We start from the raw sequence: 6,000 nt of genomic DNA, 5'->3' as shown, positions 1-6,000 counted from the left end.
TTTTTGGGCTACATTATCTCCAGCAAAGGTTTTGAGATGGATCCGGTTAAGGTTCAGGCTGTGCAGGAATGGCCTAGGCCTATTGGTTTGAAATCGATACAGAGGTTTTTGGGTTTCGCCAATTACTACAGAAAATTCATAAAAAATTTTTCTAGTATTGTCAAACCTCTGACTGATCTCACCAGGAAAGGTGCTGATGCGGTTCAGTGGTCTTCTGAGGCCATTGAAGCTTTTGTGTATCTCAAGGAGAGGTTCACCTCTGCTCCCATCCTTATGCAGCCTGATGTTACTAGGCCGTTTTTGGTTGAGGTTGATGCTTCCTCTGTGGGGGTTGGCGCAGTATTGTCTCAGGATAACGGGGATGGATTACATCCCTGTGCCTTTTTTTCAAAAAAATTTTCGGAGACTGAACTGAATTACGATATTGGTAATCGGGAATTATTGGCTATTAAACTCGCATTTGAACACTGGCGCCACTTCTTGGAAGGTGCGGAATTTCCCGTTCAGGTTCTTACGGATCATAAAAATCTGATATATCTTGATGCTGCCAAGCGCCTGAATGCCCGTCAGGCTAGGTGGGCACTGTTTTTCTCGCGGTTTAATTTCTCCGTTACTTACATCCCTGGTACTAAGAATGTTAAGGCGGATGCCTTGTCTCGCAGTTTTTCTCCCATAGTCGGTGCTGAGAAAGAGGAAAACATTTTACAAGAAGGTGTTGTGATAGCTGCTTTAGACTCCGTTTTGGAAGATGAGATTCTTAAAGCTCAGGAGAATGCCCCATCTAACACTCCTCATGGGAGGTTGTTTGTGCCTGAGACCTTTAGGAGAGATTTGTTTGTTGAGTGTCACGAATCTCGGTTGGCAGGTCATCCCGGAATCTCTGAGACCAAGAGACTGGTGGGTCGCAGTTTTTAGTGGCCTGGATGGCAGAAGGAAGTCATTAAGTGGGTGCGCCAATGTACTATATGTGCTAGATCTAAGTCCTCACATACTCCTGCTGCGGGGTTGCTTTGTCCTTTGGAGGTCCCCAGTGCTCCTTGGACACATTTGGCTATGGACTTTATAACTGACCTTCCCCCCTCTGAGGGTTTTACTGTCATCTGGGTGATCGTGGACCGTTTTAGCAAGATGTGTCACTTGGTTCCCTTCGTCAAACTGCCCTGCGCTAAAACTCTCGCTAAGGCCTTTGTCAAGGAAATTGTCAGACTTCATGGCGTTCCTACTGACATTGTTTCTGATAGGGGTCCTCAGTTCGTGGCTCGTTTTTGGCGTGCCTTTTGTGACAGGTTGGGAATTCATTTGTCGTTTTCGTCCGGATATCATCCTGAATCTAATGGCCAGACAGAAAGGAAAAACCAGGATGTTGAGCAGTTCTTGCGTTGTTTTGTGGCAGACAATCAAGAGGGGTGGTCTGAGTTTCTGCCACTTGCCGAATTTGCTCTGAACAATCATACATCTTCTTCTGCTGGTTGTTCGCCTTTTTTTTGTTGTTCTGGGAGACATCCGTCGTTTGGGTCGTTCTCCAAGTTGGGATCTGCCGTGCCTGAGGAGGAGAATTTTTCCGGTGATTTGGAAAGAGTTTGGACGGATGTGCGTGGTAATCTTCAGGAGGCCAACAGAAAATCTAAAGACTACTTTGATAGGAAACGACAGGAGGTTTTGTTCGCTGTTGGTGACATGGTTTGGTTGTCCTCTAGGAATCTGCGGTTGAGGATTCCTTCTAAGAAATTGGGTCCCAAGTTTGTAGGGCCCTTTAAGGTGCTTCAGGTTGTCAACCAATCTGCTGTTAGGTTGGAGGTTCCTACCTCCTGGAGAATTAATCCGGTCTTTCATGTCTCTCTGTTAAAAAAAGCTGTTGTGTCGGATGGTGACGCCTCTGCCTCTGTTCCTCCGGTGGTGGAGGACGGGGAATATGAAATTTCTCGCATCCTTGACTCTAGACGGTATAGAGGTAGTTTGCAGTATCTTGTGGCCTGGAAAGGTTTCGGACCCGAGGATAACTCTTGGGTGAGGTCAGATGATGTTTCCGCGTCCAGACTTATCAGAGCGTTTCACAGGAGATTTCCTGATAAGCCTGGTCCTAGGGGATCCGGAGGATCCTCTTAGAAGGGGGGGTACTGTTAGAACCTTGCTGTTAGGTTTTTTTTCCTTTGCTGGTCACATGACCTTGTTGGCCTATTTAATCCTGCTCCGCCCTTCTGGCTTTGCTGGACTTCATTGTATATCTACTTTCTAGCTAGCCTGTGCTCTGTATCTAACTCTGTTTGTTTGCTTGGTCTACGGACCTCTATGTTCTATCTATTTTGTTTGTTCGTCTGTCTGCTACTATTTCTGTTAGGAGGTGTCCCATATTCCTCCCAGTCCTTAGTACTTGTAGGGATTCCCTCCCCACATCTATAGGTCTTCGTACAGACTAGATTAGGACTTTAGCAGGTCTGATCGCAGGATCAGGTTCCCTGTTACATCGTAGGGATTCAGCTGAGTCTTATAGTAGGGACAGATCTCCTCTCTTTCCTTAGCTTTGGTAGCAGAACATAACAACACGAGCACGGACTACAAGGTAGAAATCAAACGTTCAAGTAAGGAGTGATGGGAGGAGTTCTTATTATAGTGCTTGCTCGCATGAGATGGGCCATGGAGCCAGATCTCTGCAGGACACAGCAGGGTTAAATTCCTGCAGAGACCAGTTAAGCCCCCTAAGGCCAAATGGAAACACCATGCTGTAGTAGCTGTACAGAGGAGTGCTGCAAGAACCAAACCTTTCCACTTCGCCACTTATCCTTTAGCCTATAGATAGGGGTCTGAATACTTGTTACCCTCACATATATACTCTATTTACCAGATCTGATTATACCTATTGTAGCGCTGCCCTCTGCTAGGCAGGGACGCTGTTCCCCTCACCCCTCTGCTCCGAGCCCGGCGTCCTCCTCCCGCTCTGCTGGCAGCGCGCGCTCCTTCCCGGCCACTGTGCTTAGGGCGCGCGCGCTCCCTCCCTCTTAAAGGGGCCGCGCGCGCCGTCCTAAGGAGTCCCCGGCCAATGGCCGGAGGACTTCACCATATATAAGGCACCTCCTCCAAAATGGAGGTGCCCGAGCAATGTTGTTGCACTGTTCACTACTCTGCTTCAGCCCTCAGGTCCCGTTGCCAGTTACCTGCCAGATTCCTGCCAGTTGCTGTCTGATTCCTGCCTGATATTCCGCTTACCTGCCTGCTAGCCTGAGGTCCGACGGTCTGCCTACCGACTCCTGTCAGTCTAAGGACCAGCTTGCCCGCTCACCTGGGAGCGCTCTTCTGCTACCTGCCTGCTAGCCTGAGGTCCGACGGTCCGACGGTCTGCCCTCCAACTCCTGTCAGTCTGTCTATGGACCAGCTTGCCCGCTCACCTGGGAGCGCACATCTGCTACCTGCCTGCTAGCCTACCTGGAGGCTCCGCCGTCACATGCTGTGACCACCTGCCATTCCAGAGACTCCTGCCCGCTCACCTGGGAGCGCACACCTGCTACCTGCCTGCTAGCCTACCTGGAGGCTCCGCCGTCACGTGCTGTGACCACCTGCCATTCCAGAGACTCTCGCTTGCTCACCTGGGAGCACACATCTACCATCTGCCTGCTAGCCTACCTGAGGCTCTGCCATCACAGGTCGTACCTACCCTTTACCCAGAGACTGCCCCGGTCACTTGCCGTGACCTCCTGCCCGTTCATTGAGAGACTGCCCCGGTCACTTGCCGTGACCTCCTGCCCGTTCATCCAGAGACTGCCCCGGTCACTTGCCGTGACCTCCTGCCCGTTATCCAGAGACTGCCCCGGTCACTTGCCGTGACCTCCAGCCCGTTCACTCAGAGACTGTCCCGGTCACCTGCTGTGACTGCCTGCCCGTCTTCCCTGGTCGCCACCCGCTCCCTTACAAGGACCGCCCCCTTGTATAGTAGCTCAGAGGTTCCGCCTCCCAGACCCGTTACAGTTTGCTCGGGCCATGGAACCCGGTGGCACCCAAGCTCCCTCACTCTCGGACCTGTGTCATGAACTGTCCCGTCAGAGGTCCCAACAGGAGTCCATCCTGGGTCACCTGCGGAATGTCAATTCTCGCCTGGACACTCTGACTGCTCCACCAGCAACCACCGCCAGTGCCATGACTCGCAATCCGGCAGCTCTGCTGCCCACCAATACTATGGTTTCCTACCCCGGACCCCGGCTTTCTGCACCTCCTCGCTTCGGAGGCGACTCCGCTCAGGCTCGGGGCTTTATAAATCAGTGCACCCTGCACTTTGAACTCCTGTCCCACCAGTTTAACTCCGACCGGGCCAAAATTGCCTTCATCATGTCCCATCTCACCGGGGAGGCCCTGGCCTGGCTAAATCCTCTATGGGAGAGAGGAGACCCTCTGGTGTCCGACTTGCCTGCCTTTCTCACGGCTTTCCGGAAAGTCTTCGACGAACCTGGACGGAAGACCTCATCCGCATCATCTCTGCTACGCCTCCGTCAGGGAAGTCTCACCGTGGGCCAATATGCCATACGGTTCCGTACCCTTGCCTCGGAGCTGGCCTGGGATAACGACGCTCTGGTATCTGTCTTCTGGGAGGGTCTGTCCGGCCGTATTAAAGATGAACTTGCCGGTCGAGACATTCCTACCACTCTCGATGACCTAATAACTCTTGCCACCCGGATTGACCTACGGTTCCAGGAGCGTGCCAAAGAAGTCACCCGTGAGAGGAGGTTTCCACGTCTAGCTCCTACTTTTCAGAAATCCGTCACTCCCTCCGTATCTCCCCAGGTACACTCTCCTGAGCCTATGCAGGTCGACCAGACCAAGATGGTCAAAACCCGTCAGGACTTACGCCGTGCCGAGGGGAGCTGCTTCTACTGTGGCAGTAAGGAGCACCGGATCCGTACCTGCCCGGAGAGGTCGGGAAACGCCTGTGTCTAGGTTCGCTCAGAGAGGTCGACCTAGACAAGAATAAATCCTCTCCATCTCTGCTGCTGTCAGTCTCAATTATCTGCGGGGAGAATCGTTTTTTCGAACTAGCCCAACTTGACTCTGAAGCGGTCGGGAATCTTATTTCACAGGCCCTGGTAGAAAAATACCGCATTCCCACCAAACCTCTGGCTATACCATTATCTGTCGCTGCTGTGGATGGGGGCCTCTTACCACGTCCCATCCAACTCATCACCGAATCCGTAACTCTGCAGGTGGGAATGCTGAATTCTGAGAGCATCTCTTTTCATGTTCTGCCTGGACTCTCTCACGCCCTCTTACTAGGTCTACCTTGGCTCCAGAGACATGCACCCGTGCTTGACTGGCAGACCGGAGAAGTCCTTCGCTGGGGACAGGACTGTCATAAGACTTGTTTGGTTCCTGTTCATCCCGCCCGTCCTTCTCCTACCCCAACTAATCTACCTGGACTTCCGATTCCCTATTGGTCATTTGCTGATGTCTTTAATAAAAAGGAGGCAGAGACATTACCCCCTCATAGACCATACGACTGTCCTATCGACCTGTTACCCGGTGCTAGGCCTCCCCGTGGGCGTATTTACCCATTGTCCGCTGCTGAGACCCGGTCGATGTCCGAATATATTGAGGAGAATTTGGCCACGGGATTCATCCGGAAATCTACCTCCCCGGCGGGAGCAGGCTTCTTTTTCGTAAAAAAGAAGGACGGCTCTCTCCGTCCCCGTATAGACTATAGAGGCCTTAACCAGATCACGGTGAAGAATAAGTACCCCCTTCCGCTCATTCCAGAATTATTTGATCGTCTGAGGGGGGCTAGAATCTTCACCAAACTGGACCTCCGTGGGGCGTACAACCTGGTCCGTATCCGTCAAGGGGATGAATGGAAGACTGCATTCAACACCCGGGACGGCCACTATGAATATCTGGTAATGCCCTTTGGTCTCTGTAACGCTCCTGTCGTCTTTCAAGAGTTGGTCAATGACATCTTCCGGGACCTTCTCTACTCCTGCGTAGTGGTGTACCTGGACGACATCTTGGTCTTCTCTCCGGATC

Source organism: Phyllobates terribilis, unplaced genomic scaffold, assembly GCF_046119375.1.
Source record: "Phyllobates terribilis strain yellow unplaced genomic scaffold, ASM4611937v1 Scaffold_1__5_contigs__length_1240528914, whole genome shotgun sequence".
NCBI classification, from domain to species: Eukaryota; Metazoa; Chordata; class Amphibia; order Anura; family Dendrobatidae; genus Phyllobates; species Phyllobates terribilis.
This window is presented reverse-complemented; position numbering follows the sequence as displayed.